We start from the raw sequence: 26,532 nt of genomic DNA, 5'->3' as shown, positions 1-26,532 counted from the left end.
TAAGAAGCACATTTTTGAAGATACTAAATATTCAAAATAAAATAAGAGATAGATGGAACTGTGAGCTAAAAAGAGATACAATATGTGGACATTGGTGACTATGATAGTTAGAAAACAGTAATTTGTTTAGGACGAAGCAAAGGCAAAGAGGAGGCTAAATGGAGTGGGGCAATGGCCCCTGTCTTCACCTGTTTGTGTTGCTATAAAGGAATACCTGAGGCTGGGTCACTTACAAAGAAAAGAAGTTCCTTTGATTCATCATTCTGCAGGATGTACAAGAAGCATGGTGCCAGCATTTGCATCTAGTCAGAACCTCAGACTGCTTCCACTCATGATGGAAGGTGAAGCAGAGATTATATGACAAGAGAAGAAGCAAAAAGAGAGAGGAGGGGGTACCACACTCTTTTTAACAACTGGCTGTCACAGGAACTAATAGAGTGAGAACTAACTCATTACTGCAAAGACTGCACCAAGCCATTCATGAGGGATTTGCCCCTGTGATACAAACACCTCCCATTAGGCCCCACCTCCAACACTGGGGATCAGATTTCAACCTGAGATTTGGAGGGACCGAACAAATGAAACCATAGCAATCCCCTAGCAAATGAAGGCTTGAGGTGCCTCCTGCTTGGAACAGATGACAATGCCAACAAAGTCTGAAAGGAACACCTAAGAGTAATGGGGTATTTCGACATCTTGACCAATGCTGGATGCCTCATTAAACTAGACTCTGGTCCTGTAATAAATCTCTGACCTCCTTTAGGATGATTTCATTGCTCAAGAGGTAAAGGAAATAGCAAGGACTGGTTTGACCAACAAGGAAAAACTGCTTAGTGAGTGAAGGTTACAGGGACAAAAGAGAAAGTAACCATGGCATCCTGAAGTTTATGAAAGGAAAGTGCATGGTGAGTGGATGTATGATTTTCAATTAGGAGATCATTTGAGTTTGACCCTTTCGCCCAATAGGATAATGATGGGAACAACAGCCAGGTAGAAACTATATGTATAGAAGAAAAGAGCCTATTTTCAAACTAAACCAAAAAAAAAAACAAAACAAAACAAAAAAAAAAACACCCACACACACACTTTTAAATCCCTGGTAGTAAATAATAAAAATTTATAGAACTGCATAAAGAAAGCTTTAAAACTCTCTCAAGAATCAACAACATAAAAATGTCCATCCTTCCTATGTTAATTTATAAACTGAGTGTTATCCCAATTAAAATGTCCAAATGTTTGTTTTAGGAAATGGACAAGAATACTCTGGAAAAGAAGAGCAATAGGGAGAACTAGCTGTTCTACAGGTTAAATATATACTCTGAAGCCTCAGTAATTAAAGCAATGTGGTACTGGTACATGTTCAGACAAATGTCCTGAAATAGACCTAAATACAGAAAGAACTTTAGTACATAATAAATTAATCTTGTATAAGTGAAGGAAAGATACGTTACTTAGTAATACTGGGGCAACTAAGAAACCACCTAGAAAAAAATTAATTTGATCGTACCTCCTACTGTAAGCCTAGATAAATTCCAAATGGAATTTAGATGTAAAACCTGAAATCTTATGAATACTAGATAAAGACATGGAGCGCTTATTTTATGACTTGTCTCACTGTGTTACAAAGTTTAGAAGTTATCAAAGAAAAGACTGATTATAAATTAAACTACTTTTTTTTTTTTTTTTTGAGACAGAGTCTCTCTGTCACCCAAGCTGGAGTGCAATGGCATGATCTCGGCTCACTGAAACCTCTGCCTCCTGGATTCAAGTGATTCTCCTGCCTCAGCCTCCAAAGTACTTGGGATTATAGGCCCACACCACTACGCCTGGCTAATTTTTGTATTTTTAGTAGAGACGGTGTTTCACCGTGTTGGTCAGGCTGGTCTCAAACTCCTGGCCTCGAGTGACCCGCCCACCTCAGCCTTCCAAAGTGTTGGGATTATAGGCGTGAGCTACCATGCTTGGCCCTAAACTATGTTTTTAAAAAATGCTTAAAGACTACTGCTTGGCAAAGAATAAAAATAAAAAATAATAATGAAATCACCATCAGCAAAGTGAAAATCCAAATTAGCAAACTGGAAAAAATATGTGTAACTCATATGATAAACAAAGGGCTAATCTCTGTTAACAATCAACAACTCAATAGAGAAATGTACAAAGGATATAAACAGATACTACATAGGAAAGGACATTGAAATGACTCAAATACATATAAAAAGATGCTTACTTTCACTCTTACAAGAAAAATGTGAATTAAAACATATTTTTACCTGTCAAATTAACAAATAAATTTAAAAAAGGAGACTTGATAATATGCCATGTTAGCAAAGCTGAGAGAAAACAAGTATTTAATACATTGCCAAGGCAGTACTCATGACACTGATAAGCCTTATGTGGAGTAATTTTTATAACAGTACCCATCAAAATCACAAAGGCATATCTGCTTTGAGCTCGTAGCTTTACTCCTAGGAATTTACATTAGAGGATGTACAAGCAAGCATGGACGATAAAGTTTGAACATGATATCATTGCAGCATTGTTTGTAATTAGCTAAAGATTAGAAACAACCTAAAATATTCAACAATCAGGAACTGGCTAAAGAGATTGTGGTATACAACCTTTGGTAGAATGCTGTTCAGCTGGCCAGGTGCAGTGGCTCACACCTGTAATCCCAGCACTTTGGGAGGCCAAGGCAGATGGATCACCTGAGGTCAGGAGTTCGAGACCAGCCTGGCCAACATGATGAAACCCCGTCTCTACTAAAAATACAAAAATTAACTGGGCATAGTGGGGCACACCTGTAATCCCAGCTACTCAGGAGGCTGAGGCAGGAGGATCACTTGAACCCAGAAGGCAGTGGTTGCAGTGAGCCAAAATGGCGCCGCTGCACTCCAGCCTGGGCAACAAGAGCAAAAAAACTTCATCTCAAAAAAAAAAACAGAATGCTGTTCACCTGTAAATAAAAGGGCTAGTGTTTATGCAATAAGGAAAGATCTCTAAGAAATATTGTTCAGTGAAAAAGCAACCATTTGAATTTAAAAAAAATAAAAGGGAGAATAGATATTTGTATTGCTTGAATATTCATTTAAAACCTCTAGAAGGATAAACAAGAAAACTAAAAACAGTGGTTTCCTGTTAGTAGGATGGGAAGAAGGCAAATGGTTAAATGCATTATGTTGTCAAAAAGAGGTACATAATTTAAAAAAAAGCAACAACTAAAAAGAGTGGGGGCAGTTCCAAAAAAATAAGAACCAAGAGCATCAGTATGACCACCCAGGGTGTTCTCTGATGAGCTCAGTTTTTAAAAGCATGTATAGAAAATGGACAGAGAGGCACATACCCAAGGCTGAATGCCAAATAAGCTCAAGAGCAGCCTTCAGATGAACTAAGCCTTGAACGATGTCAAGGGCAAGGACAATTTTTTTCAGTCATTGTGAGGGAGAATATAACAAGGAAGGTCAATGTCACTGCGGGGGTAAGGTGAGATGGCAGGATGCTAGCTGGTGACAGAGAGAAAGGAGAACCACTTCCCTATTATGATCCTACTGCTTCTCACATGGGGATCCTTTAAGTCCTGCTTATACTTGGTACTCTGAACTTCATCCATGTCCAAAACTAGGCAAAGGCTGCCCTCCCATGTGGGAAAAATTATTCTCTTGCTTGTGACTATCTGGATTCATTGACTTCCATGAAGACTGGCCTTGGTTTTCCTTTGGCTTAATGATCTAAGAGTACCATATTTGGCTTGTCTGTGTCCCTGTGGGCTGGTTCATTTTTTTATGCCTTTGGCTTCTTCAAAACTTCCCTATGCACTGGCTTTCTATATCCTTAGTAGTGTTCACACTCTTCTCTACGCTCAAAACCCAACCCATCTGGAACTCATTTCAGCCTCAACCAGTTACACCAGACCTAACAAGTCAACCAAGAAGGCTCCCGCCAGGCATTGGGCCTCTTCTTTCCAGAGATCACCAATGGTGCAGATGTGGGTTTTACTTTTTTGGTCAAACCATCGGAGAGAAATGTCACCATCTTCTCCCATCCAAGAATAATAATCTTTAAATAGGGTAAGGACAATGAAGCACAAACTTTATGAAGAAGGGGGTAAAATCTAAGAAAGGAGACAAGATATAAATACACTTAGTCACTTTAAAAAATCTTCAAGTCTTTAGGCCCAAGTTAATTCTATCCCAGGGTAATAAAACGGCTTGCAAACAGGATTATAAAAGATACTATAAAGAAAAGGAATGATTTTGGAAGATCATTTCTCAGTTTTCTAAATGGTGAGAAAAAATGTTCTTAACCAAACAGGCATACCACTCACTCATTGTAAAATTCACGAATAAATTATTTATTAACCAGTTTGTAAGCACTTAATAAACAAAGGTGTTACTAGAAGCAAGCATAATTTCTTTATAAAAATATGCCAAATCAGCTGAGAAATCTTTGTTAACATGTTTTAGTTCATCATTGCCAATCTGGAGGGAGACATCCAGATGTTCACCACTGATCCTGACTTATTTAGTACTTTTGTTAGTAACTAAGATGTACAGATATGACCAAGGTCTTTGTTATTACAAGATAATTTGTTTTGCATAATTTATTTTTAAATGTCATTATAATTACAAATGTCTGCTCTGTGAAAGACATTGTTAAGAACATCAAAAGATAAGCCACCGACTGGGAGAAAATATTTACAAAACATCTGATGAAAGACTGATATCTAAAATGTACAAAGAACCCTTAAAACTAAAGTACATGAAAACCCAATTCAAAAGTAGGCAAAAGATCAAAAAAGATACCTCACCAAAGATGATATACAGATAGCAAATTACTCTATGAAAAGATAATGTCATGTCATCAGAGAATTGCAGTTTAAAACAACAATGAGATACCACTACACACCTATTAAAATAGCCAAGATCTAGAACACTGACAACACCAAATATTGCTGAGAATGTGGAGCAACAGGAACTCTTCTTATTCATTGCTGGGGGAAATGCAAAATAGCACAGCCACTTTAGAAAACAGCTTGGTGTTTTCTTACAGAACTAAACATACCTGTATAAAAGATCCAGCAATTGTGCTTTTTGGTGTTTACCCAAATGAGCTGAAAACTTATATCCACACAAAAACCTGCACACAGATGTTTATAGCAGCTTTATTCTTAATTGCCAAAAATTGGAAGAACCAAGATGTCCCTTGGAAGACATTGAACAACCTTAAATGCATATTACTAAGTGAAAGAAGCCAGTCCGAAAAGGCTATAGACTGTTTGATTCCAGCTATGTAACATTCTGGAAAAGGCAAAATTATAGAGACAATAAAAATCAGTGATGATTTGAACCCTGGAAGGGTTGGGGATGGAGGGATGAATCAGTGGAGCTTGGGGGATTAAAACACTTAGAGCAGTGAAATAATTCTGTATGATACTGTAATGGTAGATACATGACATTATTGCATTTATTTAAAACAAAAACAAACCCAAAACCCTACAAATCCAAAACTACAACACAAAGAGTGAGCTCTAATTTAAACTACGGGCTTTAGTTAATAATAAAAAGTCATGACTAGTTCATCAATCGTAACAAATGTACATCAATGCAAGATATTAATAATGGGGAGGAGGGAGTATATGAGAACTCCCTCTAGTTTCTGCTCATTTTTTCTGTAAACCTAAAACTGCTCTGAAAAATAAAGTCTATTCATATTTTTAATATCATAAGAGTGGAAAAAACATTTGATTGGAACTTTTGAAAAATGAAGCTAAAAATGGTGAAAAGCATTTTCAAAATATAGTTTACAAATGCAATGATGAATTATTAGAATTAATAAAAAGTGAATTAAGTAAATTTTGGGGGTGATGGAAATATTCTATATCTTGATTGTGGCTGAGAAATAGAAATAAAATTTGAAGCTCCCCTGAATGATTGAACAGACCTCCTCTTGGCCAAGAGGACCCCAGAAGAAGCTTGGAAGCTGAATTTTCAGCTAAGATGGGATGGTCGGACAAGCCTCCTTATATCCTCTCCTTTGCTAACCGTCATTAGGCTCTTTTGCCTAAGGGCTTGCCAGAAACCAGCCCTTTCAAAAGACTTCATCAGTGATTTCACAGCCTCATGACTGCTCCTGTCTTTTGTGGTTTTGACAAAACAACCAACCAGCATTCCTTCCTGCTAAAAAACCACTGACCACGGAGTGGTTCTGGCCAGTCTATGAATGATGTGCATGAGGGTTTTTGTATCCTCTGCTTCACCTTTTGATGTCAGAGAACCAAAAACTCCACCGTCAGATTATGCTAATGCCACCCTTTGCCTAACATGGGACCCACAAAGGAGCATGAAGCTCAATTGTACATGTGCATGTTTCTCCTTCTGCAAATATTCATGACTGCTCCTATAGCTTATTGAATATGTATATTTGGCCACCCCATCCAGCATAAACCCCTGTCTTAGTCTTCTGACCCTTGAAGTGCTTGCTTCCAGCTTCCTGGCCAGAGGCTATGCTTCTCAGCTTGTCCGAGTGGCCGCCCTTTAGGCTTCAACTGTTTATGAGAAAGCTCTCCTTTCTAAATTTATGAACCTTGTCACTCTTCAGTTGATATGATAATAGTTTCATGGTAATAAAAATTTATCAAAACACATGGATACTTACAACTTAAAATGGGTGCATTTTATTGTATGCAAATTATACTTTAATAAGGTTAATATTTTTAAAGTGAGATAAGTAGCTTGGGGATATAATTTTATGACCAGACTATAATAGTGCAATATACTGTCTGTCACTTTGTGCTTGACTTTTACTCCATGGTCCTAAAGAAAATGATTTTTACATAAATATTCAAGTACTTTGTCAATTTTTCCAGTCTCCTCTAAATCCTTTAATATTCAAGTCATTCTCTTTTAAACCCTCTTTGAAGTTATTATCCTTGTTGAATTTCTCTTCTTTAGTTGTTAATTCTCCTAAATCTGCTGTTTCTAGTTGGTCAGTGGTTTTTTTGTATGATTTGAGTTGTTCTCTAACATCACTGCCATAGATTACTGATTTGGTTTTGTCTTTTTAAGATTTCCCATTTGCTTTGTAACAAATTGCCATGTATTTGCACACAGCAAAAGAAGACGGACAAGGATTTGAATCAAAGGATGGACGTAGATGCCAGTGTTTAAAAGGGAAAGATATTTGAATTGGAAATACTTTTATATTGCATTATAGCTGATTCATTAGGGAATAATTTTATGTTAGGGTGAATTTTGCTTTTCTATACAACTTCGTAACTACAGAGACTGCAATAAGAAAGTTGTAAAAGTGCCTTCAAGAAAGAGGATGCATTTTAAAAATCAAATGCTTAGATGAAATCAAGCAAAACTAATAGCTAATACAGTGGATGGCCCTATTGAGATTTACAAACATATTGACAGGTTGAAATGATCAGCCTAAGCCAGCAAGGGGAGATTTAACAGGCATTCCTTTTATAGGTGATTGCATTTAATAGGTATATGCATTACCTATTTAAATGTCCAGTGTAGGTTGGACCTGTGGCTTGTCTGTAGTGCTTACAGGAAACCCTTGGTTTTGTAATCACCTGACAGTGTAATTGCCTGCAGTTCTTGCCCACTGTACAGATAAAGCCAATTCACTGAGACAGTGATATTGCAGTAGAGAAAGTGTTTAATAATCATATGGTTCAGATGAATCCAATTCACTGAGACAGTGGTATTGCAGTAGAGAAAGTGTTTAATAATCATATGGTTCACCAAGTGAAAGAATGGGAGTTTATTACTCAAGTCAGCCTCCCCAAAAGCTTGGAGGCTATCTTCAATAATAATTTGGTGGGCAAGGGTTTAGGGAATGGGGAATGCTGATTTGTTGAGTTAAGGATGAAATCATAATGGGGGGTCAAAGCTGTCTTCTTGCATTGAGTCAGTTCCTGGGCGGGGGTTCACAGGACTGGTTGAATTAGTTCCTCAATACGAGTCACAGGTCCAGGTGGACTCCCTCAGTGAACAAATTGGAAAAGTCTGAAAAATGTCTCAAACACCAATCTTAGATTTTACAATAGTGATGTTATCTGTGGGAGCAATTAGAGAAGTTACAAATATTGTGACTATCCCTACATGACTCCTGAGCAGTAAACAATGACTAGTTATCATTTAACTATGCCTAGGTCTTAGTGGAATTCAGGCCCCTCCCATAATTCTAATCCTGTGACCTTTCATTAGTTTTACAAAGGCAGTTCCATCCTGAACAAGGAGCGAATAGTTTTGGGAAGAGGCTATTATCATCCTTGCTTTAAGGTTAAACTATCAACTAAATTCCTCCCATAACTATCTTGGTGTATGCCCAGGAATGAGCAAAGACAGTTAGCTTGTGAGGTTAGAAGCAAGATGGAGTCAGCTATGTCAGATTTCTCTCAGATTTCTCTTACTGTCCTAGTTTTGCAAAGGCATTTCAGTTTCAGATCATGTCTGGGTCAGGACAAGCCAACAGTGTCAGATAATGACAAAAGAAGCTAATGTCATTCTGTCTGGGTTAATTAAGGTACACCATCCAACTGGTGGAAATAAAAGTCATGCTGTGTTCTACACTGATGCAAACACGTGGAATAGTATGTCCTGTTCTGAGCTCCACCCTCTTAGAAAGGCGTTGATAAATTATTGAGTCCAGAGGAAGGTATATGGGGTATTTGGGGAAAGGAGAGAGTAAAAACCACTTCTTATGAAGAATGGTTGAGAGCAGCAGTGGGAATATTAATCCTGGATGAAGTAAGACTTTGGGAGAGCCTAATAGCTGTCTTCAGACCTTCAAACCAAAAAATAGAGAATTGTAGCATTTTGCTGTTGGACAAGATGACCTCTAAAAGTCCTTCTCCCTGGAAGATTCTTATTGCTATTGTGTTAAATCTTCACTTTAAAAGAACTTCTGCTCGTACATTCTACTTCCTCCAGTATATTGCATAAGCCGTAAACAAAAGCCTATCACTATCATTTGACAGCAAACTAATAGCTTCCCACCTCCCATTAGCTAGTTGAAATCAACAATAATAAGAAAGAAACAGGGTTTTTATTCAATCCAGGCAGCCGCACACATAACTGAGCTGCTAAGTAGAAAGTTCTAGGATGCTTCTCCAGATGCAGGCTGAGGGCTGCTCCAGTTCCTCTGGGGCAGGGTTGCTCAAACATAAAGAAGCCATCTTATTAGCCAGGCATGGTGGTGTGCGTACCAGTAGTCTCAGCTACTCAGGAGGCTGACACAGGAGAATTGCTTGAACCCAGGAGGCAGAGGTTGCAGTGAGCCGAGATCGTGCCACTGCACTCCAGCCTGGGTGACAAAGCGAGACTCCATCTCAAATAATAATAATAATAATTTATCTCCTGATTTATACTCACACCATTGTTTAGGCAGGGACAGGGTAATTTCTTTAGTGGACTGTTTTTGTTTTCTGGTGGTTGCCTATCTACAGATATCACTATATCTATAGATCAATATCTATAGGTATCACTATATTCAGTGATATCTTTGTTTTGATGCTCTTCCTTAAAGGGTGTAATCACAGCTTCAATATAATAAAATCAAATTCATTCAGGCCCCTTTCATTAAGAGTTAATTTTGATAGAGATTAAACTGCCCCTAGTAGTTTTCTGAGCTACTCCTGAACAAGAAGTTTGCTAAGGAAATGGATAGTGTAGGACAGGTGGGGAGAGGGTGTTTAACTTCTATGGCAAAAAAAATGAATAGGTTTTTAAATCTTTTGAAGCTTCCATCTACTTGAAATCAGTTGGTATGATAAGTGAATAATCTCTTTTCTGTACATCACACTCCTTAGTACTGGTTACTATGTCTCAAAACAGTTTTCAGGGTTTAGTGTGTAGAAGAATCACCCAGGAAGCTGGTTAAATGCTGATCCCAAGGCTCAGCCTCTAGACATTCTGCACTTCGTGAAAGGCTGCCATATGGACCCAAAAGCAAAAATATGCCCTTCTCTTCTTCTTCATTATGTTCTCACTTAAAAAAAAAGAAAAAACTACTTGTTTAGACCAAAGAAGTGAAATTTCACACTGTAATTCAGAAAAGAATTCAGCGATGGCCATCTGGAATTAAGGCAGAAGTCACCTGGGGAGCTTGAGGTTTCTCTATGTGAGTTCTGCTGAGGATCCCAGAGAGCCCTCTGGACAGAGATCGTGGTCTTCCATACTGGGTCCTCCTTCTTTGAGTTTTGAACGGTAAGACTAGCTTAGGCTGAGGGGTAACATTCTGGGGTCAGGACTTGGGATATGGAATTCAGTTATCTTAATACTATGGACAGCCTGCTTAGCTTTGCAGAGCCTCATGTTTTTCATCTATAGAAGGGAGGTAACAAATGATCTTAATGTAGTCAGGTTAGTATGAGGCTCAGGTGAGTCATTTCCTGATTAAGCACACGGCACCCGGGAGAAACTCCGCATACATTAGTGCCTCACGTCTCCCTCCATTTCCTCCACCAAAATTACCCAACAGCAAGAACAAGACACTTTACTGGATGGACTTCCTGTGTTCGCCTCCCTCTATTGTAACCTCCAAGTATGCACAGAGTTCCCATGAGAGGGAAATAGTTAAACATCAAAACAGGTATGAGCAACTTATGTTTTCTGCTTCACATGAAGCCAAACCTAGAAAAATGGAAGAGTTTAAGGACTGAAATTCTTTTTCCCTTAAAAATGAAAATAATTTTATTAAGTAAAATTTCAGCTAACACAATGCTAAGTGGGGCTTGCTGGTGGCAACCCATCCAGGATACCTCCCGAGAAAGCGTTACCAGAAAGGAGTCCTGATCCAGACCCCAAGAAAGCGTTCTTGGATCTCATGCAAGAAAGAATTAGAGGCGAGTTTAAAGAATAAAGTGAAAGCAAGTTTATTAAGCAAGTAAAGGAATAAAAGAATGGCCACTCCATAGGCAGAGAAGCCCTAAGGGCTGCTGGTTGTTTCTTGATCATATGCTAAACAAGGGGTGGTTTATTTGAGTTTTCTGGGAAAGGGGCAGGGAATTCCTGGAACTGAGGGAATTCCTGGATCTATAACTGATATAGTTATCCTATATCCATATAGGATAACTTCTGGATGTTGCCGTGGCATTTGTAAATGTTAATGGTGCTGGCGGGAGTGTCTTTTGGCATGCTAATGAATTATAATTAGTGTGTAATGAGCAGTGAGGATGATCAGCTGTCGCTTTTGTCACCATCTTGGTTTTGGTGGGTTTTGGCCAGCTTCTTTATTACATACATCCTGTTTTATCAGCAGGGTCTTTGTGACCTGTATCTTGTGCCTATCTCATCCTGTGACTAAGAATGCCTAACCTCCTGGGGATGCAGCCCAGCAGGTCTGAGCCTCATTTTACCCAGACTCTATTCAAAATGGAGTCACTCTTGTTCAAATGCCTCTGACAAAGGCGGTGTGACAAGCCTGGGATTCCCATAGTGATCATGCTGGTAGGAGTGAGGTGTTATTATTTAGAAACACTATTGCACCCACTAAGGATATGCATGGATAAGGTGAGTGAGAAAAATGAAAAGGCTTAACTAGTGTCGTACAGCCAGTGAACAGCAGGGCAGAGACTCAAACCTGGGTTTGCGGATGAGAAATCCTTCACCTTTCTGTCTCCACAGTATTGACATCTCCCCAGCCTCTAAGGCTCACCCCAGGACTGTTGCCTGGTTGGGTAGGAAGCTCTTGGTGTTCGTCTCAACAAATATTTACTGAGCACTTACAATGTGCCATGCTCCATATTAAATGCTGGAGGGTAAAGTGATGACTAAGAAAACCTCAACTTTCAAGGCATTCTATAATGTGCTACAAAGGGGAGGGAGTTACTTTAGGAAAGGGAGAAAGAGTGTGAAGCAATGTGCTAGTAATTATCAGTGAGAAGGATAACCTTGGACTAGCAGGGGGAGAGCCCTGCTGTGGCACTGACTTGCTTGCTGTGCATCTACGCGAGATATTTCTTCTTGTGAGCCTCTGTTTTCTCACCTGTGAGATGGGGTTAATAGACTGATGTAACAAGCTTGTTTGATATGACTATAAGAAATACGTTGAGAAAAAATGCATTAATAAAAGCCCTCGCCAGTGCCTGGCGTGTGGTTGGCACTCAGGAATAGTGGTGTCTGTCTTGGGAGTGGTGGTTGCAGTGGCTGCTTTAGGATCTGGCTCTTCTTACAGGAGAAAGAAACAGTTCCACTTCCTTCTAGGTAAGCTGTTTTTATTACTCCCTTCTGGTCCTCCGGAGGGCCTCTGGCATTTGACTTTGGCAGAATTAGGACCTGAGTATGCCAAATGAAGCCTCTCTGGTGCCCGTACTATCAGCCTGGATCCTGCAGGTAAGCTGCAATCTGCAACAGCTTCAGGCACTGGTACAGAATGTGGTTCTGGTTGTGGTCTGAGGGCAGGTGGTAAGACCCTCTGCACTACCAAGTCACAAGCTCTGTTCCCCACTTCTCCTTTCCAGCCCCAAGGTGCGGGTTATTGGAATTCAGCTAGCTTTAGGAAAACAGGACTGTTTGTATTCTAACACAGAGCTGAGTCTCTATTAGGCAAACAGCCCTTTGACTAATGGACTTGGCCTTGGAACAAGAGCAAGCTGCTTACATTCCCAGGTTGCCACAGTTCTGGGCTACAGTTCATATCCGGAGCAGATGTGCCAGTGATCATGCAGCTTTGCATTTGGGTACCCTGCTGATGGGATCAGACACATAAGTCACACTCAAGACTGCTGGTGAAAAAAAAGGAGTAGCTATGTACCTCAAATGGTTGATCCTGCTAATCCTGGTCTGGGTGCTACCTGCAGGGGCCAAAACTGAGAAGCTCTGTTCGAGAAAGGGAGAGACTAACAGAAGCATGATGAGAAAAATCTGGGAGTTGGGGACTAGGAGTTAAGGCATATTTAGGTTCTACTGAGGATGGGGGAACTTAAAAGAGATATGAATTTTAAAAGAACAAGAATTTTAAAGAGAGCTGAAAGAATGTTAAAGGAGTACAGGAATTTCTGATGAGAATTTTAATTGTTATTAAAATTATTATTTAGTATGCAAAATAAACCCTCTGTTCCACCTCCCTTGTGAAATCTTAGGTAAAATTCATCTTGCTTGCGTCTATATTTGTGGGCTTTGTTGACTCGGGAGAGTATGCAACAGCGTTTTGAGCCTTGATTTAAGGCTGGGAGGGTCTCAAAATGTGGTCCCCGGAGCAAGAACATGAGTACCACCGAGGAGCTTGCTGGAATTGTGGTCTCAGGTCCCACCCCAGACCTGAAACAGAAACTCTGGGGATGAGGCCCAATCCTCTGGGTAATTCTAATGCAGTTGAAGTTTAAGAACCACTGGGGCAGGGTGACATCCTAGAAGCAGCACTTAGAGACAGCCAACACTTGAGATTTACTAGTGTCACTCACGAGAAAGCTAGGACACTTGTGCTCAAGGCTGGCTGACATTAGAATCACCAGGGGAGCTTTTAAGAGTCCAGATGCTGGCCCGGCATGGTGGCTCACACTTGTAATCCAGCAATTTGGGAGGCCGAGGTGGGCAGATCACCTGAGGTCAGGAGTTTGAGACCAGCCTGGCCAACATGGTAAAACCCTGTCTCTACTAAAAATACAAAAATTAGCCAGGCATAGTGGCAGGCACCTGTAATCCCAGCTACTCAGGAGGCTGAGGCAGGAGAATCACTTGAACCCGGGAGGCGGAGGTTGCAGTGAGCTGAGATCACTCCACTGCGCTCCAGCCTGGGCGACAGAGCGAGACTCTGTCTTAACAACAACAAAAAAAAAGTGCCATAAATTGGGAGGAAATGTTAGCAATACAGAAATATTAGCAATACAAATAACTGAAAAAGGATTAATATCCAAATACCATTCACCATACCCTGAGACTAACCCACCAGGTGTGCACAAGGAACCTTCCACTTGGTGTCTATTCAAGGACCTCACTCCAGCAGTTGTTCCCACCTTCTGCTGGATCATGCTCATCTGCTTATTATAATATGATAGCTCTAAGAATTTACACCTGGCCAGGTGCCACCTTATTTATCTCTCTGAATCCAGCAAAACTTACCAGAAGAGTAGTCTGTACTCTGTCTCCCTTTCTCTCTTAAACCTACACCACTATGGATGAGCTCTTATCAGAGTCATATGTTGCCAAATCCAGTGGCCATTCTCAGTTGTCATCTTACCGTTATTTTTTTTTTTTATTTTTTCATCTTGTTGACAGAGGGTCTTGCTCTGTTACCCATGCTGGAGTGGAGTGGCATGATCATAGCTCCATCATTACTACAGCCTCAAACTCTGGGGCTGAAATGATCCTCCAACATCAGCTTCCTGAGTAGCTAGGACTGCAGGCACACACCATCATGCCTGCTAATTTCTAAATTTTTTGTAGAGATGGGGTCTTTCTGTGTTGCACAAGTTGGCTTCAATCTCCTGGGCTCAAGTGATCCTCCCACGTCAGCCTCCTGAGTAGCCAGGACTGCAGGCATGCTCCTCCATACCTGGCCAGTATTCCTTTTACCTAAGCTAACACTTGAACCCTCCTTATTGTTTACCTGGGACACTGAACTTTTTGTGTCATCTCCCTTCCTCTCTGGCTGTTCCGTCTCAGGCTGCTTTACTGGTTCCTCTGGCCTCCCTGACCTCTGAACAGTCCGGGGCCCCACGCTCAGTCCTTTGTCCTCTCCTCTGCAGTGTCTACACTTGCTCGCTAGGTGAACCCCTCCTGTCTCATGTCTCCCTGATGATGACCCCCAGATGCATGCCCTCAGCCTGGACCTCTTTCATTAATTCCAAGACCTATGACCAACAGCCTGTTCAACACCTGCCCTCGAATAGCAAATAGACATCTCAAATATAACATGTGAAAAACCCTTCATGTTCTATTCCTCTCACAATCCTCCCCACCTTGAATTACAGCAGCACCATTCTTGCAGTTGCACAGGCCAAAAATCTCAGCATTATTTCTTCTTTTTTTCTTTTTCTTTTTTTTTTTTTTTTTTTTTTTTTTTTGTAGAGATGGGGTCTTGCTATGTTACACAGGCTGGCCTCAACTCCTGGACTCAAGCGATCCTCCCGCTTCACCCTCCCTGAATGCTGGGATTATAGGTGTGAGCCACTGCATCCAGCCTCAGCATTATTTCTGATGCCTGTCTTTCCCTCATGCCCCTAGCCAAGCCAGCAGGGACCCCTTCTGACTGTACTTCCAGAACATATGTAGAAACTGACCACTTCTCACCAGCCACACCATGTCCCCCCCACAGACTAAGACATCATTCTCTCCCTTGTATCACAAGATTAGCCTCCCAAGCGTTCTCCATTCTTCTTTCCTTACCTCCCTGCAGTCTGTTCTCAACACAGAGCAGTCCTTGAGACAGAAGCCTCCTGTCACTCCCCTACTCAAACCCGTGTAGTGCCCCCACCACATCACTCAAAATGAAAGCCAGAGTCTGTGTACCCCACATGATGGAGGCCCTGATTCTTCTTCTCCCTTCTCAGCTGGGTCTCTCTCCCAGGCTCCACCCACACTCCAGCCTTTCCTCAGGTCCCCTGCCCTTTGTGTTTGCTCTTCCTCCAAGGCTCTTCCCATGATGTCTGCAGGCCTCACCCTCTTACTCTGTTCAGGCCTTTGCTCAAATATCACCCCTTCAGGCTTTTCCTGACCCTACAGCTCAGCAATCCCACTCCCTCTCTCCCGCCCAGCTCTGTTTTTCTCTACAAGGCATAGGAGCATTGACACACTATTTACTCTATATGTGTTTGTTTGCTCTCTGTACTAGGATACATGAGGAGAGGGACTTTGTTTTATTCACTGCTGTATCCCACAACCTAGAGTAGTGCCTGGTGTAGAATGAGCACTCTGTTTCTCAAACAACTTAAATAAATATTTTTAAAAGTTCTGCATATTATAAAAAAATACAGTAGAAAATGGGCATAAGATTTTGACCTGCATGTAGAAAAGACACAAATGGCCAACAAACATGAAAAAAAAAGCTCCACTTATTTAGGAGTCTTGGAACTCCAACTAAAACCAACAGTTTGTGCCTTTCGTGCCCACCAGAATGGCAGAACTAACAAAGCAGACAGAATCAGGCGAGGTGAGGATGTGCAACATCTGAACCTGTATTTATCTCAGTAGAAGGATATTTACTATTCCTTTTGAAAACATTTTTACATCATATCCATATAGTCTTCCATCATGTAACATTGGGGATGCACTCTGAGAAACATATCCTTAGGGATTTCGTTGTTGTGTGAACATCATATAGTGTACTTACATAAGCCTCGACGGTATAGCCTGCTGCACACCTAGGCTATAATGGGATAGCCTAATTGTTCCTAGGCTGCAAATCTATGCAGCATGTTACTGTACTGAATACTGTAGGCAACCATAACACAATGGTAAGTATTTGTATATCTAGACATATCTAAACATAGAAAAGGTACAGTAAAATATGGTATTATCATCTTATGAAACCACCGGTATATATGCAACCTATCATTGACCAAAATGTCCATATGAAGCACATGGTTATATACTTATGACCTAACAATTCCATCCTAGGCTTTTATGGATTGGAATCCAAAGAAACTGTACAAAAAAGAATCATAGCAGCAGCAGTGTTTTTAAAAACAAAACACCCAAAAGCAACCCAAATGTTCCAACAGAGGAATGGAAGTAATTAGACCACTTCCTACTAGCCCTACCATGTCCACCCCAGACTGAGACATCAACATGGGGATCTGATGTTGAAATTTGATCCTGATTGTTCCACGTGCCACACGATGGAATATCATACGGCAGTGAAAATCAGTGGACCTCGGCAGTAGACTTCTCCATGGAGGACTCTCTGCAACATAGTGTTAGACAAAAAAACTAAAGCAAATCACAGATTAATAGAGTGTGATTCCACTGATGTGATGTTTGAGACCTGCAGACCTAAACTATATGTTGATTACACACACACACACGCAGACACATATATAGTACATACCTATTATAAATACTATAAAACACATAAAAGGAATATAAGCCCATGATAATAGTAGTCTATTGGGGAAAAGGAAGGACTCATGGGGTCTTCAAAGTTACTGAAAATGTTCTAGTTTTTAAGCTTATTGTTGAGCATACTGTTATTTCACCTTTCATGTAGTGTAAATATTTTTACACATCCAATATTTAGTTTAATATGTTAAAGAATATTTCCTTTAATATTTTAAAGAAAATTTTAATTGGAGGAGGACCATTTCCTGGTATTGAACTGTTAACAGAAGCAAAAAAGGGGCCTCACCCTTCCCACAGCTGGTGAGATTATCAAACCGTGATTACTGAGACGGTGTCTAAAGGGCCTCCTATACAGGCAAGGTGGGAAGTGACCAGAATAGAACAGAATAGATCAATCAGGTGGTACATTTTCCAGTGATGCCCAGGATCAAATGCAGGGCTAATTTATGCTAAGTGGACAAAAGTACCTATTTTGTTCACTGTCCATCCTTCCTGCAGCCCAGTGTGTCCCAGCCCCCACCCACCCACCGAGGTATGCATGCTTCCCTCCCTTTGCACTCCAAAAACTGGCACCCCTTGGTGAGTTGCAGAGCATGCTATATTTCTAAGTGCCATAGTTTGGATGTTCGTCCCCTCTAAATCTGATGTTGAAATTCAATCCCCATTATTCGACGTGGGGCCTAATGGGAGATGTTTGGGTCATGGGGGCATGAATAGATTCTGGGGTGTGTGAGTTGTCACCCTATTAGTTCCCATGAATAGAACCCCTGGATTTGGGATGTGTGTGTTCTCACCCTATTAGTTCTCACAAGAGCTGGTTGTTTAAAAAATGGCTGGCACCCCACCCTTCTCTCTTGCTTCCCCTCTCGCCATGTGATCTCTGCACACGCTGGCTCCCCTTCTGCTTCTGCCATGAGTGGAAGCTCCCTGAGCCCTTGCCAGAAGCAGGTGCCAGTGCCATGCTTCTTGTACAGCCTGCAAACCATGAGCTAAACAAACCTTTTCTTTATAAATTCCCCAGCCTCAGGTATTCCTTTATAGCAACACTAAATGGACCAAAACACTAACCTTCACATCTTCATTAAAGCCCACAAACCCATGCCCATTTTTCACTTGCTCTTCTAGGACAAACTGAGTTACAAGGATTAAAAATTCTCACTAATGCGTGAAGACTAATACCTCCTGATTAATACCTTCGTTCTTACATGTGGATTTTGTTTTCGTTCATTTTGGCTGTGCACAATTTTTGGCACCTGCCCCCTGGCTCAATTCCTCCCACACCAAGAAACCATCTCAGAGTCATTTTGCTTCTGCCAGTGAGTCATAAAATCATCTTGGCTTCAGAAATGGAAGCCACCAGCCTCAAGGAGAGGGTCCATTCTACAAATTCTGTAAAGCAATTCTCAGGTTATCTTATCTTCTCAGAAATAAAACAGATAAATCTGTTGTTGTTTACATATTGAGGGGTATGTGGTTGAGGCATGGCCAGTGATACAGATAAATAATTTTAGGCTAAATTAAGCATTTCATCATGTTGATCTGTGGCAGAATGCAGCTTTTAGACCACAGTGCTACTGTTCCAATGACATTCACTTCACCCTCATCCTACAGAGCCCTTGGAGAAAGTGGTAATTGCCCACAAAACTCATTGCACATTCTGGAGGTCTGTGCTGGCCCAGCCCTGCTAATTGTGATGGATGGACATTCTAAGCTAAGATGAGAGCAAAGGCTTTTTGCAAGACAAAAAGACAACTGATTGTTTCAGGTGTCACTCTTGAAGGATGTTCTGTGTGACAACTTGTAAGGCCAAATTGGGATGATGCCTGCCTGACACAGGGCTTGTCAAGGTGGGAGGCAGCTGTTGCAGTGGCCCAGGAGAGGCAGGCTTGATGATGCTGCTCAGAAGCTGTCCTCATCATGCTTATAGGAGGTTTAGTGTTGACCAGTGCCAATTCCATGCATGTTGTGATATGGGAAAACATGGCCTCTTCTGGGAAGAAGGGATCGTCTTCTCTCCAGCAACACAACTCCAACAGCAGAATAATTTGATTGTAGGCAATAGCCTAAGTGTGCATTTCTTGGATTCTAAAGAACCCATTTCCTGTGGAATTTTATTGCAGTTAAAACTTGGATGAAGTTCAAATCATAGGCTTTCTAAAATAGTCCGAGGCTAGCTATAAATTTAAAGATGTGTGGGAAATATGAGTCAGTCGAGTCCACTCGGTTGCCCCAATCATTACTACTGAGATAGACTTTCTACGTAGGTTTATTCCTATTGTTGTCATGAGGGTCCGAGAAGGCACAAGAACTGAGGAAAAAACACACTTATTTTGAAGCACATACAGGGCACCTATAGTATGATGAGTCATTCATTATTTTCAGATCGTTAAAAAGAAAAGTCCTTGAAATCTTGTTGCTGAACTCTTGTGGAAACTAGTAATACAGAAACTGAAAACAGAATTATTAGTAAATGTCTCACCTTCTGTGGTTCAAAGTTTTTTCCTTTTGCGAAAGAGAAATAATGCTCTTTCTGTTATCTTTGATTGAAAAGGTGTCTGTGAGGTCCCTTGAGACCCATCAGGGAAAATGTAAAGGTACTATAAAATTTAAAATGTTATCTATTATGCATTGATGTTATTTAATAATAATACATTTGCCGAAAGCAAAAACTTCATTCATTGAGATTTTTGTCTCAGGTTTTATCATATCATGAATAGAGTTTGTACACAAAGAAAAACTAAAATATTGCTAGTAAATCAATCTGGTACCATGATCCCAGTGAATAATGATAATTCCTTGACCTTCAATTAATGAGTGCAGGGATTGAGCTCCGTTTAAGAAATGTGTGAAGAGAACAAGGCCAGATGCAGTGGCTCAGGTCTGTAATTCCAGCACTTTGGGAGGCGAAGGTGGGTGGATGGCTTGAGTCCAGGAGTTCAAGACCAGCCTGGACAACATGGCAAAACCCCGTCTCTACAAAAAAAATACAAAAATTAGCCAGGCATGGTGGAGCATGCCTGTAGTCCCAGCTACTTGATAGGCTGAGGCAGGAGGATCGTTTGAGCTCAGGATGCAGAGGTTGTAGTGAGCCAAGATCGTGCCATTGCACTCCAGCCTGGGCAACAGAGCGAGACTGTCTCAAAAAAAGAAAGAAACAAACGTGTGAAGACAACAGGCAGAGAGTGATAAAATCCATTCATATTTAAGAATCCTTACCTGGCCCTCCTAATGGAATATTCTAGAACTGTGTATACTTTCCAGGGTATGTAAAGTAGGAATAATAGAAAGGCAGCGAGTAATTATTAATAAAATTTTTCAAAGAGGACAGGAAACAAGACCTAAAGCATTCTAGAAGTGGAGAAACTCACTTCAACCACAGGCTATAAGACCAGACAGATTAAGAAGCAGCACTTCCAGAACGTCTTTGCATGTATACTGTTGGAGTAACGTCTTCATCTGTGATCCTCCCCTGCATTTGAAATTGTTCTGAGATAGGGTGGATTGGGATTGTGGGGTGAGGGTAGGGTACAGACATAGACCAATCCAGCCGCCTTCAGATGAGTCATGAAGGAAGTCGAGAGATGGATGAGGACTTGGCCTCGGTGCTCTTCAAGATCCCTTCCACCCTGGAGAGTCTGTGTCCTGTGACTTCCTCAAAGAAGCTTTATTGTTCTTTCTGAAGATGCTTCTAGAACAGCATTGGATCTTTCTTAAATCTCTTGTTTTCCCATTCTTTTTCCTTTCCATGATAGTGACCATTCCCATATAGACTTGCTTTCCAAATGGCGTGTTGCCTGGTTCCACATGTCCTCTTGGTGGGTGGCTGCCTGCCCCTGTTTGTTGTTCTCTTGCCTGGCTGCTGCTTCTCCCAGCCAGTATGGACAGCAGGCTTGCTGCCGCTGATGTGCCATGGGGTCAGCACAGCATCAGAACTCTCAGGTGGACTTGGAAGCCCTCGTAGGACAGTCACAGCCCCCGGGGGCTTTACTAATGAGGCTACATGAAGTGCCTCTCTGGTCAGCACTCCTCGGGTCCCTCTCTTGCTTTTCTGTCACCTTTTCCTTGTATTCCCTAATCCATTATTGACTCATGTGTGGATTATGTCATCATCTGACACCTGCTGCATTCAGGGAATTGCCAGCATGGGCTCACTCCAGCTGTCCCTGCCTAGTTCTCTGGAGTTGGCACTCCTACCTTCAATGCATCGATTTGAATCATTATTTCCAAACCCAGACGTCTGACTGCCAGCTGTGTCTACTTATTTTTACTATCCCTTATACAGGCTGTTGCCTATAAGTCTTCAGAACCTTGGCGATGGCTTTCTTTGACTTTCTTTATTGATGACTGCCCAGAAGGGCCCACACTGGTGTGAGTGGTACAGGGGATGCAGGGAATGCAAGCCCAGGCAACCCCCCTCCCACGGGCCTCCCTGCAATTCCAGCCATCCGTCCTGCCCCCTTGTCTGGAGTAGCCAAGAACCTAGGTTTGTGCTCAGCGTTTTTCAAGAGGCAGCAGGAAGGCCAGAAGCACATCCTGCTGTCACAAAATAATACTCCATCTTTCAGGATCGTGAAAATTTGAGTTATACATTATGTGATACAGATTCTAAATGATGCAAGACTTCACAAGAGGTCAGGTGAGGGCTGGATGCCTGGGAGGCCTTCAGAAGGATTGCTACAATTCATCATGCACAAGGTGTTGAGGGTCTGGAACAGGGAAGGAATGGGGGTCATCTGAACAGAGAAATGGGGACTTGATGGAGGATTCATGAAATTATTTTTAGGATACTTGGGGACTTGGGAGGAATACACACAGTCTGGGGAGTCCCCCTGCTTGAGGGTGCCACAGTCCAGCTCCTGGAGGCATCCAGATGAAGCAAAAGGTAAGACTGACCAACACGAATGACTGTGGACCTCGTACTCATTACATGCTGCACATGGTAGCATTTGTGTACAAAATAGGCCACATGCTAGGAGAGTGTTTTGGTTTAAAAAAACCATCACATGCATTGAACTCTACTTTTAAAAGGAAAAGCAGATACAAAGTAAGTTATCTGTGTTCTTCATAGCTTGATTCTTAACAATTGGGGTTAGCGAAATGTTGATAGTTCTCAGGGGGAAATGTGAACGTTGGTTCTAAGTAAAACTGTCTTATTGGAATTTCCAGGCAGCTGGAGAACAAATACAAAAATCTTAATTAAAAGACTGTTTTGTGAGGTCTTCAACTTCTTCTCCATTTTACCAACACACTGCACAGTCTGTGTATTCAGCGTCACCGAAGAGATTTTTAATTCATCAGCCTGGTTTTTGTGGATTGTTCGTTGCCTTCTCAGTGCTGTGACACATAGAGACACTGGTACAGGCATTAGGAAGGATGGGAGAAGATACCAAATGGTATAAGACATGGTCTGGTATTTCCAGGGATAGGATCATCCATTTAGGAAAACAACTACATAGAGACATGCAAAACATTACAAAGAAACTCGTGAAATTTCACAGAAAACAGCACATAATCAATTGTCAAGTGGGATCCCTGGATAGTAACTTCAGGAAAGAGGAATGTCTGTGAGTGAGCACACCAAGGCCAGGGCACGAGGCGCCAGGGTTCCCTGCTGACAGTAGGATAATGCACTTCTCTGCTCATCTCCTAACCACACTTGGAAAAGCCATCCAAGCCAAGGTGATTGTGATGGTGCAGATTCCAACTGCTGAGGAAGAACACCCCGACTGGTGACTTTGCCCCTAGTCCTTGTCTATCTAGTCCTCACAAACATTAATCTTCAATGTTGTATACAAAAGCAGACAGAATTCTGCATTTCAAGGACTCTATTTCTGTCTTTAAAATGGCATGCAGGCTTGAAGGATGCCAAAGAACAAAAAATGCCATGCAGAATACTAGAGAGGGATTTTATTTGCATTAAATGAAAAAGAATGAGTTCTCCATCAATGCCCTACTTCTTTCTTCATATACCGCATTCCCACCCACTCCTATTCTATTCCAGACCCTCACCACCTTGTGACATATATTGCAGCAACCCTTCTGAAAGCCTCCCTCATTGGAAAATCCAAAATCTGAAATGCTTCAAATCTGAAGGTTTTGGAGCACCGACAAGACCCAAGTGGAAAATTTCACACCTGACCTCATTTGATGGGTCACAGTCAAAATGTAGTCAAAGCTTTGTTACATGCACAAAATGATTTTAAATATTGTAGAAAATTACCCTCAGGCTATGTGTACAAGGTGTATCAGAAACATAAATGGTTTTTTTGTTTAGACTTGGTTTCTGTCCCCTGAGATAATATCATTGTGGGTATGCAAACATCCCAAAATCCAAAAAAAAAATTAGAAATTCTAAATACTTCTGGTCCCAAGCATTTTGGATAAGGGATACTTAGCCTATCTCGTTCATTAAGATATCAATTTAATTCCCCTGAATTTCTTATTTTATGTCACCCCTAGTTAAGAGAACACAGATTCTTTTCTCAATATTGCAGAGACAGAGGGATGCTCAAAACTCGTACATCAGCTGAGATAGATAGGTGGGTGGGTTGGCTTGTAGGTAGGTAGGTAGATAGACAGACAGACAGACACACACACACACGCACACACACACAACACATATCCTGAAACACACACACACGTCACTCAGGTCCTGACCTCAGATAGTCAATTTTCCTGCAGTATGTTCTCCGATCAGGTCAACTCTGATAAATGAAACATCATTGGTAAGTATTGAAAAAAAATATATATATATAGAGCACAGAAGATGCTGCTGCTAGCTAATATTTATTTAGTATTAATATGTGCCAGGTACTATTCTAAGCACTGTGCACATATTAAACAATGTAAACCGAATAAGAACTCAGTAGAGTAGGTACGTTTATTTTCCTCATTTCCATATAAGACTGAGGCACCAGCAGCTTTCATCCTTTGCACAATACAACACAGCTATGAAATGAAAGAGTCAGAAGATGAGCTCAGGTGGTCCAAGCCCAGAGCCCACACTTTTAATCATATATGAGGCAACATTGGGAGAGGGTGGGTAGTTGCTATGAGACCTAGTAATGGTCATCAACTCAGCATTTTATCACCCCTTTTTACAGTTAATTAAGTAGGATATTTTAATGCAACAGAAATCAGGACAAATTCTCATTATAGCCAGTCTGTAAAGAGAGAATGCTAAATTAAGCCTCTTCAATTTCAGAAATGCTGAAATCTAGTATATTTCCAGTCCTCCAACATGATGCGGCTATGGACCTGAGATAAGCTCTGAATGCCTGTCTTTTCTCATCCACAGTGAGACTCATTCACCAGAATCTGTGCGTGTTCAGAACAGAGAGACTTAGAAGCTAGAGGAGGTCATGCAAGGTCGTGTAGCAGAGGCAGCGCTGGGCAGCTCAGTGTGGGAGACCCTCCCGGTATCCCTCTACTGTGTATAAGGCAGAGTACACATTCTAGCTAACATTACAGCTTATTGTGCATGGATTCTAACTAACTCAGTAGAAAGCTTCATGAAGATGGGAGCTGTATCCTGTTGATCCATATCTATCACCAGGACTTGACCCAGTGCCTGAGACAGAAGAGATAACTGGAAATTAACAAGGAGGATTACACACAGAAGAGCAAACAGAACACACCTCTCTATTGTGACAACTCTCATTCAAGCAGACTTATTCTCCAGGCAGGTCACTTTCTATGCCTGTATTTCTGCTTTATAAATGGCTTGCAGGCCTGGCAGGCGCCAAAGAAAAAATAAAGTGTCATGCAGAAAAATAGGTAGCGATTTTATTAAATGAAAAATGAGGAAGACTCTTATTTGGATGTTAATGGAATCCAGCTAGGGCCTTGTTATAAATAACATTTGGTGCCCAGCATCTGGCCTCTTGCCACTGGCATCAACAGTGAAGGCAGGTGGAGGGCAAGAGGGGCTGATGTGGGCACCCAGGGGGAGTTTGGGGGTGTTCCTCTTCCCCTCACTGCTGGGCTTTCTCTGAACACTCATAACTTAAAATAGCAATTTCTCAATTGTTTAAGAGGAAAGGGGAAAGACCAGAGCTATTCTCACAGGAATGATGGCGCCCTTCTCTAATGTCATCCCAGCCCTTGGCTCTTCACAAAACTATCATCCACAGTCCAATGAGAGAAACTAAATCCAGCTACCAGGGCTCTGTGTGGCCGGCGGTAGGTGGGGGGTTGGGGGTAGTGTCCTCCCTGTCCCTGTGGATGAAGGTCATGGGGAGAGGCCATCAGGCAGTGAAATCAGTGAGGTAGAGACAGGATGGCGTCGTTTGGAGGCTGCTGGACCACACTTGTCAGATGTCATTGTTTTCTGGTTAGGAAGCTTTGGAAGAGAGGCAGCTCACCAAACAGCCGTGTGCTATAGCCAGAATCTCTAGCCCAAAGGGTAATCCCTTTACCCAGACACACTGGCCATCTCAGCGCGACTCAAAGGCATCTTTACATCAGTGCTGCATAGGTAGAAAAACGTTTTCTACATTTCTGGCCCTTTACTTTAGTACTCTTCTAAATTATTGGCATTGGAAGTGGGTTTGTGTTCTAGCCCAAAGTCTTATGAAATGCTAACTGAACTTTACTAAAGAAAATACACAACAAAGGGCGCCACTGTTTCCTCCCACCCTATCAACTTCAGTACAGATTCCTATTGTTCTCTCATCATAACCAAGTAGAAATGGTATGCCTGCAAGTACGCAACAATACACTGTGGATAGAAATTAGGACAAACAAGACTGATGGTTTTATATTTGTTTTCTGGAAGGCAAACGACACTGCGAAATGAGAGAGGAAATGGCTGACAAAGAAGTTATTAACTCTAAAAGGAGGACGTGCTGCATCACTTGGGAAAAAGAACGACTAAAACAGCTGGGTGCGGTGGCTCACGCCTATAATCTCAGTTGTTTGGGAAGCTGAGGAGGGAAGATGGCTTAAGCCCAGGAGTACACAACCAGCCTGGGCAACATGGTGAAACCCCATCTCTACAAAAAATACAAAATTAGCCAGGCATAGAGGCATGTGCCTGTGGTCTCACCTACTCAGGAGGCTAAGGTGGGAGGATTGCCTGAGCCTGGGGGTTGGAGGCTGCAGTGAGCCACGATCACACCACCGCACTCCAGTCTGGGCAATAAAGCAAGACCCCATCTCAAAAAAAAAATAAAAGGGCCGGGTGCGGTGGCTCATGCCTGTAATCCCCACACTTTGAGAGGCCAAGGCTGGTGACCACTTGAGGTCAGGATTTTGAGACCAGCCTGGCCAACGTAGTGAAACCCCATCTCTACCGAAAATACAAAAATTAGACTGGTGCAATGGCACAGGCCCGTAGTCCCAGCTACTCAGGAGGCTGAAGCACAAGAATTGCTTGAACCTGGGAGGCAGAGATTGCAGTAAGCCAAGATTGCACCACTGCACTCCAGCCCGGGCAACAGCGAGACTCTGTTTCAAAAGAAAAAAAAAAAAAACTAAAGCTGAGTTGTCATTTGCATTTCTTTCTCCTAAGATAACTTTTTGT

General features: G+C 41.6%; 1 protein-coding gene and 1 long non-coding RNA gene across 3 annotated transcripts in view; both read left to right on the top strand.

Annotated features, from left to right (window-relative positions):
• Positions 1 to 26,532, top strand: part of SLC35F3 (solute carrier family 35 member F3) — a 414,885-nt gene that overhangs the window by 340,712 nt on the left and 47,641 nt on the right. The gene's annotated exons all lie outside the window — the stretch shown is intronic.
• On the top strand, positions 1,722 to 26,532 carry LOC129060921 (uncharacterized). Its single transcript, XR_008527814.2, has 2 exons — positions 1,722 to 11,522; positions 24,307 to 26,532. It is a non-coding gene; the product is annotated as an uncharacterized LOC129060921 (long non-coding RNA).

Source organism: Pongo abelii, chromosome 1 (genome assembly GCF_028885655.2).
Source record: "Pongo abelii isolate AG06213 chromosome 1, NHGRI_mPonAbe1-v2.0_pri, whole genome shotgun sequence".
Classification (NCBI taxonomy): domain Eukaryota; kingdom Metazoa; phylum Chordata; class Mammalia; order Primates; family Hominidae; genus Pongo; species Pongo abelii.
This window is presented reverse-complemented; position numbering and strand designations above follow the sequence as displayed.